Here is a 13,801-nt window from a genome sequence, read left to right as displayed (position 1 = left end):
CACTATCTGCAAGGAGTTTGTATGTTCTCCCCGTGTCTGTGTGGGTTTCCTTCGGGCACTCCAGTTTCCTCCCACGTCCCCAAAACATACAGATAAGTTAATTGGCTTCCCTTAAATTGGTCCTAAACTACAATACATACACTACACGATACATACATAGACATATGACTGTGGTAGGGATTAGATTGTGAGCCCCTCTGAGGGACAGTTAATATACTGTGTACATCGCTGCGGAAGATATCAGCACTATAGAAATACCAAATTATAATAATAGTAATAATCTGCTAGGAATCAATTCCATAAAAAGTCAGTTCGATCGATTTTTGATCGATGTTTAGCAAAATCAATCAAAAGAATCGATCAGGCAGGACAGAAAATGTAGGATGATCGGGGCGAGGCAGGAGCATTGGTACTGTAGATCGATGGCTCATAGCATTGCACTGCATCGAACTGTGCAACTCTGGTTCAACCAATTTTCAATAGATTCTTTGCAGAAATCTATTGGAAATTGATGTGCAGTGTGTGGTAGGAATTGATTCCTTCTGAAACTATTCTTTTCAGAAAGGAATCAATCGTTTTGGAACGTTGGGTGGAAATCTAAAAGTGTATGGCCACCTTTGCAGTCTATTATCATCACTTATGAGTGTTGTGAACAGCACAGTCCCTAAATACAGCTATAAATAGATCCACAATGAAAAACTAACTATAACAAGTAACTTCTCTATAAATCTTATCTAAAGTTCAGATAGTTTACACAGCAAATCTAGCTGCAAACAGCTTAAAAAATGTATGATTATTTATTCCTGTGATACGAGGGCAGCCATGTTCTGTTTGTCACAGGCTGAGGGCTGGAGATGCTATCAGCTTGCCTGTGTGTAAATTCAGTCCCCTCTCCTCCTCCCCTCTGCCTCTGAAATCAATGGCTAGTAACCTCCTCCTCCTCCTGCCCAGACTGAGTTCCCATAAGCCCTTGCTACAGTGCCACGACACAAAAGGAGCTGTGGGCGTGGCTTGTTTAGTTTATAGGGAATTCGAGTACTAAAACAAAACAAAAAAAGTATTTGGCTTGAGGAATGCCCTATAAACTATTTGAAAGGAACACAATTATGCAATGAGTAAAAGTTTATCTCGGATCCACTTAAAGGTGGCCATACACTGGTCGATTTTTTACTTTGATCGATTATTATAACTGATCAATGAAGCAAATGGATCAAAAAAGTTGTCATTTTTATGTAGAATCGATTCGTATCAGCCGATATTCGATCGAATTGTTTAAATGAATCGATCGAGTACGTCGGGTTATTTCAATCAATGGAACAAGAATCAAGAGTTTTTCAATATGTATTCGATTACTCGATCTGATTCATCAGGGTGCTTGTCTTGTGATGAGGTGTGAGTCAATGGAGACTTTCACACCTATTGCGGTCCCTTGAGGTGCACCAGTGCATTGCGGTCCCTTGAGGTGTATCCGATCCAACGCATCCAAGGGCTGTAGTGTGTTAACGCAAGCACCACGCTTAACGCATGGGCGACGCAGTAGGTATAAACGCCGAAACACGGTACGTCGCGCATGTGCAGGCCGACGGGAATCCCAATTATTTCCTGCCTACCCGGTAGTGTGTCACTAAATGGGGGCTGGCTATGCATGTGACATGTCGCCACACCACAGCGCAGGGTCATATGAAGAATGATTTGTGAGGTGATGGTTTGGCAGGCTTCCCTGCCGATCACCACACCAGTATAATGTAAATCGGCCTCAAAATCATTTTATTCATAAGGAATAAAACTATTACCATTGAGAAAACTTGGGAGAAAACATGGCTTGAATAAAGGCCATAGTAGCTCAGCGATAACGCTTTTTGTAGATGTTTTCTAAGTGTAGGCGGAGCAAGTAGAGTACATTAAAGTACATTTTGTATATTTTGAACATGAAATTTCAACGCACTTTTCTTACAATACCAGCTTTTCCAGAAAGGTGGCATTGCAGTTCAAGTGACTCTACTAACGTAGCTCAATACCCTTCATGTTAATGAGAGTGTTCATATACAGGAAATAAAGCTTTGTGGTGGTGTTAGCTCTTCTGTGTCAGGGGGACTTATACCCAAGAGAAGCACCAAGCCTTAGGCCACCCCAGGTTAATGGATTCTACAATTATAAACTCATTTAAATTTGACTGAAATAAAAGTTGTACCCTTTTGGAAACCTTTGAGACTGTTCAATGATTGTATTCTTATTGTATAGAGACTAACTAATTGTGCCTTGATGAGGAGAAAATGGGATCACGATGTTCTTATTGGCCTAAAAGCAGAGACATTACCAAGAGACGTGTAACTCAGCGGTTAATGACAAGACGCTGCTAGTCAGAGCTGATGGATGTAGGGAACTGGGCCAGCCATGCAGCGTGGTGTGTGGAGTAGGGCGGGATGCAGCTGCACGGGTGCTAAGCCATTACCTCAGATGCCCAGCTTTTTTCTCGCCAGGGGCAAGGTGTGCTCAGACTCGGAATAGTCTTCCTGTGTTTCTCTGGCAACACATTTTACCATAGAGGGGAGAGCCCCAGGGGAAAGTCGCATTTGTCGCTTGTCCCGATATTGCAGGCCGTTACCACTGCACACGCGATCGAGCAAGTCAGCCCTACATCTTGCAGCATGCCTGACCAATACATGCAACCAATTTCAGCCCACAATTCTGATTCAATAATAATTATAGAATCGGATATTTGATCGGCCGCCAAGTGGCCTGATGTATGGCCACCTTACTGGCCCGTTTCCACTTTAGCGAAGCTGCGTGCGTTTTCTGCATGCAGATTCGCATAGCCAATGATAGTAAATGGGCCTGTTTCCATTTGTCAGGAAACCTGTGCTGTTTTCTGTGCAGGAAAAATCTGCACAGCAGAGCCATCAGAATTCGCATACAATGTAATTGATAGGAAATTCGCATGCGTTCATACTATGCGAATTTGCGTACGTTTTCGCCTAAAATTAATGTAAAAGCACACAGGCACTGACATGGTTATATTCGCATACTTACAAAAATACGTGAAAACGTACGCGAATTCCCATCCGCAGGCAAATTTGTTTTTCCATTTTCCGCAATGAATTTGCACCGCACAAGTGGAAACGGGCCCTTAGTCCTAACTACACTGAAATCATCAATGTGCCATTTCTGTGAATGGACTTACATATATAATTTAATTATCTCAGCAGTAGGAACTAATATCTTGTACTGCATGCAACTGGATTATACTGTTGCTCAATCAGTCAATCTGACGAGAAAATTGCATGGTTGCTAACACATTCTGCTAGATTCTGTTGTCCTCTGAAACTCACCGTGCCCAATGGGCACAAACCAGCTACTACTGACTAAAGGTTCCAAGTTAAAGAGGAACTCCAGTGAAAATAATGTAATAAAAAAAGGCTTAATTTTTACAATAATTATGTATAAATGATTTAGTCAGTGTTTGCCCATTGTAACATCTTTCCTCTCCCTGATTTACATTCTGACATTTATTTCATGGTGACATTTTTACTGCTGGCAGGTGATGTCTGTGGAAAAGGATGATGCATTTTTGGCAGCTGGAAACAGCTGTTATTTCCCACAAGGCAACAAGGCTCCCACAGTGTGATAGCAGCACCATGGTCCTGACATCACACTGTGGGAGGGGTTTCACCACAATCTAAGCCGCACAGAGCCCCCTGATGATCTGTTTGTGAAAAGGAAAATATTTCTCATGGGAAAGGGGGTATCAGCTACTGATTGGGATGAAGTTCAATTCTTGGTCACGGTTTTTCTCTGACACTGAAGCGCAAAAAACTAATTATGATATAATGATTTGTATGTGTAGTACAGCTAAGAAATACAACATTAAGAGCAGAGACACAAGTCTAATATTGTTTCCAGTACAGGAAGAGTTAAGAAACTCCAGTTGCTATCTATGCAAAAAAGCCATTGAGCTCCATGACTTTCAAAGTCGCAGAGAGCTCTGTCTTCTGAAGCTTGTTATCTCAAGTGCCTGGCACTGTATTTTCTGCTCTGGAAAAACAATTAAAATGCGGAGTAGTGTGTAAACTGCAAATATTAGAGTATGATGCAATGTTATAAAACACACTATATAACTGAAAATAAAAATATGAGAATATTTTCTTTTCTACTAACGCTCTAGTAATTATCCGTACTTTGCTTCAGTGTCTCTTTAAATAATTCTACACTGGTACAATCATTCCTATAACAGAACAAAAGAGCAGGAGCCCGGCACCGCTAGGGTTTCCGCTTTTATCCTGTTTTTTTTCCATACAAATGTGCTTACAAACATGAACACGTTCCTGGTGAGGCTGGTGGAGGAACTGGGATGCAAAGGGAGAAAAGGACACACACACACTAATTCCTATATTACAAAAAGCGTGTACTCACTGTAAATACATAACAACTTCCGCTGGACGCGTTAGGCCTCACTGTGCAACGCGCCACAAGCCCTTAACTAGCCGTAGTGAAGAAACCAGCAATAGCCGCGCACACTTTCCTTAATCATTTACTCACTCATTGTCGCAGCCCGGCCATCCCCACGACGGCTCTGCTAAATGTGCAAACACCGGGCAGATAAAAAGAAAGTTCAAAGTCTAATCGGACATAAACATACCTTACATGGAGGCAGCGGCCACACAAAGCCAGCTCTGCCCCTAAAAGCTTGCAATCAAAGCCGCCTCTCTGGATTTGTGGCTCCGAACAAAAGAGGATCTGTTCATTTTTAGCTTGTGGCCGCAGATTGTGAAAACACAGGTGTCATGCTGCAATGATGGGCAGAGCGCAAAGGCTGAAGAGAACAGACAGAACTGCCAGAAATAGAAGCTAAGGACACACACAAAGGGGTGTAACTCGTAGGTAACCAAACCAGTGAGTCCTTTATACACGGCCGTGACGCTTTCATCAATGTTACTTTCATTATGCTTCCCTGCTCATACTACTACTGAGGACGGCCTGGACATCTCTATTACCCTGGGATTACAGGGGGAGCGCGGCGTGACTAATCTGTGCTTAAGTGAATGCGTGTGCGCATACGGCTGCCTAACCTGCCAGCATATGTGACATGCATTCACCTAGATCTGCCTGCAGGGATGTTCACATACACAGCGCAGCGCCTCTGATTCCAGACACATGAAATTAGCCCTGTCACTTTTGTGATTAACCCCCATCAGTTTGCACTTCTCAAAGCTTCCTGTTCGTCTGTCAGTGCGGCACAGAACCTCACTAGCGATCTGGGTGATTAGAAGGAATGGAGCTAGAAGCCTGTATATAACCACAATGCACCTGAGACAATTGTCTGAGAAGGTTTCGTGCGCAAGTGTGTGTAGATGTCCCCTGACGTCCCCCGAGAACTTGTTAGGGATCTTACATGCTAGGAAATCATACAATCATACGTAATGTTATGTACCACCGACGGCACTCGAGGCAGGGCTGTGTGCCACGTAGAGCTTGAGTTTGGCGCAGCTGTAGCAGCATTGCTATAGTCCGCGCCCTGCTTACAGGTAATCAGGGATTCTGTGATTGCAGGACCCAGAATTACTTCTCCCTCCCAGTTGCTACTACTGTGTCTCTTCCTCACAGGAACTCCAGGGTCCCTTTAAATATTAATTTTCTAACACTGAATGTAACAATAACAATTATTTTAAAGGACAGTATACAAGACAAGACACAGAACATTTCTATTGCGCTTTCCCCTTGGGTACTCAAAGTGCCAGAGCTGCAGCCACTAGGGTGCGCTCTAGAGGCAGTAGGTCTCCTCAATGAATAGGTGCTGGCTAAGCCCAGATCTCCTGTGTCAGAGGCCGAGCCCTTAACCAGTACACTATCCAGACACTGCAGTTTACAGAGTGGAAAAATATTAATTCATTTCACTTCTCAATACAGGGAGCAGTCAGCAAAAACAGATACTAACTAGAAGAGGAAAACCTCTGGATCCTCCAGAGGCTCCGTGTCCTCCTTGCACCCACCGTGGCTCCCTGGGACCCTATTTTAGTCTGTGGACGCGCTTTCTTTGCTGCGCAAGTGCAACCATAATGCGCCTGCATGAGTACAGCCACGCCTGTACAGTAGCATGGAGTTTCTCATGGACAAGTGGCTTTGGCTTTCTGCACAGGGATAGCTAAACGTGCACAGGCACAGTACGGCTGCACTCGTGCAAAAAGGGGAGCGCAGCCATGAGAACAAATCCAATAAGCTCTTGATATGTTCAGGGGTTCATGCAAGGCAACAGTGGAGGACCCAAGAAGCCTCTGGGTAAGTACCGTATTTTTCAGACTATAAGACACTCCCGACCATAAGACGCATCTAGGTTTAGAGGACAAAAACCAGGGGAAAAATATACTAAAGCTGGTGCATCCATGGTGAAGAGGCATCTTGTGGATTATGCCCCCCTTGTACCTCATGCTCCCTTGTACCTCTTGTGTCTCCCTGTGTCCTCCTCTGTCCCCCTGGTGTCCCCCATGTGTCCTCCTCTGTCTCCCATGTGTCCAACTCTGTCCTCCTTGTGCTCTCCTCATCATTAACCGCTAAAGCCGACACAAAATTTCACAAAATTACAAATGGATTACGCAAAATCAATTGAACGTCCAAACTGTAATTACGTATGACCATAATTATGAAAAATTATATGAAATTTTGTAAAATAGTAATTAGCAGGTTACAATCATCACTAATTTGAAAGCTGAACACAAATTATGCAAAGTTGCTAACATAAAGACGTTACAAAGATACTAACATAAAGACGTTACAAAGATGCTAACATAAAGACGTTACAAAGATACTAACATAAAGACGTTACAAAGTTGCTAACATAAAGACGTTACAAAGATACTAACATAAAGACGTTACAAAGATGCTAACATAAAGACGTTACAAAGATACTAACATAAAGACATTACAAAGATGCTAACATAAAGACGTTACAAAGATGCTAACATAAAGACGTTACAAAGATGCAAACATAAAGACGTTACAAAGATGCTAACATAAAGACGTTACAAAGTTGCTAACATAAAGACGTTACAAAGATGCTAACATAAAGACGTTACAAAGATGCTAACATAAAGACGTTACAAAGATGCTAACATAAAGACGTTACAAAGATGCTAACATAAAGACGTTACAAAGATGCTAACATAAAGACGTTACAAAGATGCTAACATATAGACGTTACAAAGATGCAAACATGAAGACGTTACAAAGATGCTAACATATAGACGTTACAAAGATGCAAACATAAAGATGTTACAAAGATGCTAACATATAGACGTTACAAAGAAACACAACATTTTGAAAAGTATGGGGTAAAAAATAGTTATCTACCCAATACAGATTTTTTTGCCACCTTGTCGTTCAGACCAGCACAGATGCTATCATTGTACTGCTCAATGTAGTACAAAGCTAATACAGTGTCTCCGACCCATAGCCTTCAGCCTCTCAACCAGCCTTAAAACTATACAACAGTGCATTGATGGAGAGGGCATTTTTTTCATAGATTTGTTTCAGATGTTTTTATCGAATGAAACATCTAATCTACTAAAAATATGGCATAATGTGTGCCTTTTATTGCAACAAGTGTGTTTTATTGAAATGTATGTTGGGCCAGAATCAAAGGCTGCTCAGAAGTGAGTTTATCCTTCTCAGTTACTGTAGGTGAGATAATAAAACCCAAAACAAATAAATGAAACTTAACATACTAGTCTGACTGCCTCTGTCACTTATTTACTGATAATAAATATTTGACTAGTGTTCAAACACCATTCTAAAATGCTTGATGTACAATGACCCCGCTGTGCTGGCAGCCGACCAACTGACTATGATACCCGCCCTAGATCCACCATAAAAATGATTAGGTGTCTGCTTCCGTGGGTGATTCCTCAGTCATGCTGCACAACTCACAGCAACCAACAAGAGTCCACACTGACTCAATCATAACTGACTGTGACGCTCAACACTGCTGTGTGGGGCTGCAAATGACAGAGGCAATCCCAGAAATGTTCACATGCTGTCTACACAGAAGAACTGGTCAAACTTTAAAGACAACTGTAACAAGAGGAATATGGAAGCTGCAAAATGTATTCCTTTTAAACCAGGGGTGTCAAACTCAAATACAAAGTGGGCCAGAATAGAACAATGGAACCTAGTTGTGGGCCAACCTCAATGTCTACTGGCCACCTTCCTCCCTTATAAAGTTTCCTGGTGTCTAATAGCTCCCCTGCAACCCCTATACAGTTCCCCGGTGTCTAGTGGTTCACCTCCCTCCCCTATACACTTCCTTGGTGTCTAATAGCTCCCCTGCAACCCCTATACAGTTCCCCGGTGTCTAGTGGTCCACCTCCCTCCCCTATACAGTTCCCTGGTGTCTAGAGGCCCCCACCCTCCCCTACACAGTTCCATAGTGTTTAGTGCTTTCCCCCTACCTCCCCCATATGGCTTTCCTGGTCTTTTCTAGGGCTTCACTTACAATATGGCTTCCCTGGTGGTCGAGAGTGTGCCAAATATAATGTAAAGTGGGGAAACCACTTGGGGGCCAAATTAAATGGCTCTGAGGGCCAGATATGGCCCTTGGGCCGGAGTTTGACATGTACGTTTTAAACAATACCAGTTGCCTGGCTATTCTGCTGATCCTTTTAGCCATAGACCCTTAACAAGCATGCAGCATATCAGGTGTTTCTGGCATTATTGTCAGATCCAACAAGATTAGCCACATGCTTGTTTCTGGTGTTTTTTAAACACTACTGCAGCAAAATAGATCAGCAGGGCTTCCAGGCAACTGGTACTGTTTAAAAGGAAACAAATATGGCAGCCTCCACATTCTTTGCACTTCAGTTGTCCTTTAAAGGACAGCTATCAAAACAAACTATAAGTCCATAACACACATTTACTGTAACTATTGGAACTGCTGGCCGATAGCAATACACATGTTTTCATGCAGTTTTCATAGCTCTGTGTAGTTACTTCCCAACCATGGGCGGAGCAATCACCCCTGCAACCATTGACATCACAGGGGGGCCTGGAAGCTTTATGGGCCCCTCCTCCTCCCTTTCCCCATCTGCAAGTGCTGCCAATTAGAAAAACCACCTTCCCATTTTCTTACAAAAACCATTCTTGCCACCTCCTCCCGCCATGCAAAGTAGTTGTAACGATTGTGGAACTTTCTCCGTGATCAGCGCACAACGCGTGCGCTGACACGGCGGAAATCCTCCACAAGCGTGTAATTGCAGGCACCCAGCAAAAGGTGCTACGCACCTGTAGAGGGAAATTCCTGTCAGCAGATGGCGCTGGGGAGTGCAGAGGAACCAATCCTCTGTACCTCCACAAATGCCAGACAGGAATTGTACGAAGCGCAGAACGCAATCGCAAGAGAGGCGATTGCGAATGAGTTATGAGCAAAAGGACAGGTTGTATGTGTGTGCGCCAATCCAGTCGCCACCCCGCGACCGCGCACACACAACAGCAGATATGAAATAGGAACGCGATCGCGAGAGGTGCGATGGCCAGACGTGACACAAGGCAAATCAGAATAGAATACGAGGGTAGCAAAGGCACAGCAAATAAAACAATGAGGAGATACGGAAAATAACAAACGCTAGCTAACCGCGAACACCGCACTCATTCGCAACAGTGCACGCGGTTATGCGCGGTCTCCACGTGATAAGCACAATAGAGACAAGCACGCCTAACTAACCATCGACAGACAAACATGAAACAGAGGACGCGAACGCTTGCTTAACGGTTACCTCACCGAGCCTCCAGCAAGCGGTCGTAGCAGATAAGACAGACACACGAAAACAGGGACAAGCGAGAGATAGGATCCACAGCACTAGCGAAAAGTGGCTAGCGCGATCCAGGTACAGAGTAGCAGAACAGAAGGATCCCCAGCGCTAGCGAAAAGTAGCTAGCGCGATCCCAGGAGACAGAACAGAAGGATCCCCAGCGCTAGCGAAAAGTAGCTAGCGCGATCCCAGGAGACAGAACAGAAGGATCCCCAGCGCTAGCGAAAAGTAGCTAGCGCGATCCCAGGAGACAGAACAGAAGGATCCCCAGCACTAGCAAAAAGTAGCTAGTGCGATCCCAGGAGACAGAAAAGAAGAGATAGCTGGTAGCAACCGCTGCACCAGCTATACTCCAAGAACAGAGATCAGAACCATTTCCTGTCAACCACCATAGGGACAGGACAAAGGCAACAGGCAAGACAAGACAGAACAGGCAATACAGATAATACAACCTGACTGGGCTAGAAGGGGAGCCTAAAGCAACCCCCAGGAATTAACTATACTAGATAGCAATGGCTGACACTCCAGCAGTGTCCATCAGGAACAGACCATGGAAAGGAAATGACCAGCGAAGCATTGTGGGAAAGACATAGTACTTATAGTACACGCCTCCAATGAATGTGGCCAGGCAATTTGCATGACAACGTATGCAAATTCCTCTGCAAGCACAAGCTGCAAAACTGACAGAAACTCTTCTTTCCAGAGTCCTGCAGCATGCAAACCTACACAATGGTCAAAGGGCTGCCTGCCTGCGCAGGCAGCTGAGCAAATCATCACAGTAGTGAGGAGCAGGAGCATCTGTAATTGCTTCCTGCTTCCAAACACAGCTTCACAGCAGAACACTCTCTGCTGCCATTTGCCGACTCCTGATCACATGACCCTCATGGGGTTCAGGAACTAAGGGGGCCCCATGCTATTATTTTTCAGGGGAGCCATATTAAGTCTAGTTACGACCTTGTTCCCAACACTGCTAGAAGTATACGTCGTTTACAAAATGTTGTGTTTTTATGATAGTCCTTTAAAATGTACCTGAAGGTCTCCCTAAAGAGTACTCACCTCGGGAAGGGGAAGCCTCTGAATCCTAAAGAAGCTTCCCGCTTCCTTCTCTGCAGGCCATTCCAGCACTTGAACCCCCGAAATAGAGCTTGCCGACGCTTATTGACAGCTTGCGCACTAGCACGGACCCGCTTGACTTTCTTCAGAAAAAGCCAAACTCACTAGCACAGACCCAATCAGGCTCGGCTTTTTCCGCTGGACCCCAAGTGGGATGGTGCTATTGCACAGGCACAGGGAGGCCACACTTCTGGGTTCCGAGCGCCTACAGCAGGAAGTCCGACAGCCCTGAACTTCTTACTGATGCTAGTGTGACTATCATAGACCAGATTTCTCATGGGGGATTATTTTCAAAGTTTCCTTTATCTTCAAAAACCTGTAGTTCCACTTTAAAGAGACTCTGTAACAACATTTTGAGCCTTATTTCTTCTATCTTATAAGTTCCTATACCTGTTCTAATGTGCTCTGGCATACTGCAGCCTTTTCTAGTTGCACAGTCACTGTAATAAATCTTATCTTCTTTCCTCTGTCAGCTCTGTCGGGCTCAGGCTGGAATGTGTGGAATGTGCAGCACTGCTTGTGATAGGAAGAAGCTTTACACACCCTCTCCAAGCTCTCCTCTCAGCCTATCACACTCTGGTTAGCAGCCATGTCTTTTGTTTGTAAACACTGCCTAAAACTGGCAATTACAAGCCAGGATTGCAGCAGGGAGAGGCAGAAACAGCACAGAGGGGCCCAGGAGAACACAATGAATAGAATGGTATGCTTTTTATTGTAAGAATTTTACAGTACAGATTATCTTTAAGAATGTTCCATACAAGGCAACTGTTACTGTATATAGTAAAGTCTGGGTTATCCGGCACCAATGGGGATCAGCTGATGCTGGATAAGTGTACCTTCTGCTTGCTTGAGACTGAATGTTAAACATAGGCCTAGCGAACGCAGTATTATAGCCTACTCTATTCACATACCATGAACTCTGTATTAAATGTTAAAACACAGTAACTAAAGGTATAGTAACCTTGTGGAAGTCGTGGAACCCAGTCTTTAAGCACAGCAGAGCCCACTAACAGCCTAAAAAGTTGGCCTTCACCACTGTGAGTACTGTCAGCGATTTGTGCTGGTTGGTTGAGACTGCTGGTTTAGTAGAGTTTCCCATAACTGGGACTCTACTGTAGTTATCTTTTTCTAAGCCAAATCTTAATCTTCCTTTGAAGAAGTATTGAAAAAGCATAACTATGTCACCCCCCAAATCTATTTCTTCATGAGACCCCAGAAAAGAAAAGAATACTAACACATATATTGGTGAAAAGACAGGGTGTGATGTCCTGGCAACATGACTGTGTATGTGATGTGTGAAATCAGTGTGTGCCTGTTACTGTTACTAGAGGAACAATGTGAGAGAAAGGAGAGATTGCTGATATGAGGGACTAGGAAGCCTCTATATTTGGATTTCGCACAAGAAGGCGCCTTGCGGTGTATTGTGTTTTAAAATACATGTGTCAAGTTGCATTAAGTATATTGTACTTGCCGTTTTGACAATGTATAAAGTGTAAACTGACCCAGCTTAGCATGGACTCAACCTCTACAATGCTGCAAGAGCACAGAGACCATTTTCTAGGCTACATGTAAAGGACAAGCTATCACAATAGGTTTCATTTAATGATTAAGGTAAATACTGTGCATTATAATTTAAGTTAACGGTCCTTTAGGCATGTGTGTGTATATATATATATATATATATATATATATATATATATATATATTATATATATTCTGCTTTTATGTCACTGTAAGAGTTAAAGTGAACCTCTGGACTAAAAATCTACTCAGCAGAACTGATAAGGCTTGGTGTTTCTTTAACAGATTCACAGCATCAGAACTTTGTTTTTCTTGCCAAAGCATCATTTTTAGCTGCATTTTTAGCTAAGCTCCACCCATCAAAGAAAACTGCCGGGCGGTTTTTCCTTGATGCTGTGCAAAGCATGACGGGATTTCTTATGTTTTTATTCACATTGCCTAGCAACTGGGAGGGGTGATTAGCACACAGGACAGTTGGAGCTGTATCTCATGCACCCTGTCACCTCCTTTCAACCAAAAAGATGGCTGCCCTCATGAAATCAAACATTTGCCTGTTCTTTTAAAACAGGGTGGGTAAGAGATTATATTACCTATTTATTTTAATTAACATAACTAATGTAACTTAATGACAGTATTTTGGTTTAGGCTGAAGTTCCTCTTTAAGAATCTTAGGCCCCTATTCAGTTGATTCAGAGGTCACAACTGCAAGTTACAAATTTATTGTAATTGAAAATGTGTTAGTTTCTTTGAAATCTTGGGGGAAAACGTAAATGCAAGAGGATAACGAACGATAACGTTTGTTTCCTAGGCGGGGCAATTGACTTTAACAGCCAGTGTAGCCATGCACGTTTTGCTGTCCGCCGGTGTTTTTCTTGATAGTGATAAGTTTTTTTCACAATTTTTCATGATAGTGTACCAGAGATGTCATAAGTGTGTCTTCTGTGTGTGGCCTGGCCGCATGCATGCCCCTGATGTGCTCCCGTACCCGCCGTGGGAGCGCGGCGGAGGGTGCACATGCACCCGAGCCACACATTTCAAAGAACATTGCGGCCGGCCAGATTACTTGGGGGGGGGGGGGGGCATAACACAAGAGTGGAGTGGTCGGAGAGGACAGCAAGGGACCCCACACACATCACGGGGCTGGAGGAAGCCCCAGGTAAGTATACATACACGCATTAATAGTATCTCTGGTTTCCTTTAACAGTTGCATTTCCTTTATTTGGAACCAACAGAAAAAAAAACTCATATCCAAACATTTACACAGTAACTGATTTGTCTAATAAGTGCAAATCACAGTGTAGTTTGTATCAGGTGCCAGCTCTGAGCACAAGTCAAAAAACAAGTCCCCTTTGATACGGCCTGTGTCTTCCCGC

The 13,801-nt window shown here is 43.6% G+C and overlaps 1 protein-coding gene across 16 annotated transcripts in view; it reads right to left on the bottom strand.

The window, feature by feature from the left end:
* The window catches only part of PLCB4 (phospholipase C beta 4), a 459,946-nt gene that overhangs the window by 361,489 nt on the left and 84,656 nt on the right, over positions 1-13,801 (bottom strand). The window contains exon 1 of one of the 16 annotated variants that reach the window (XM_068232512.1): positions 4,637-4,712. The exons of the other annotated variants lie outside the window; for them this stretch is intronic. The gene's annotated coding sequence lies outside the window, so the exon portion shown is untranslated. Of the gene's footprint in view, positions 1-4,636; positions 4,713-13,801 lie in introns of those variants that run through there. 16 annotated transcript variants of the gene reach the window in all.

This window comes from Hyperolius riggenbachi, chromosome 4 (genome assembly GCF_040937935.1).
Source record: "Hyperolius riggenbachi isolate aHypRig1 chromosome 4, aHypRig1.pri, whole genome shotgun sequence".
Lineage (NCBI taxonomy): Eukaryota > Metazoa > Chordata > Amphibia > Anura > Hyperoliidae > Hyperolius > Hyperolius riggenbachi.
Note: the sequence above shows the minus strand (reverse complement) of the source record. Positions and strands in the feature narration are given on the sequence as shown.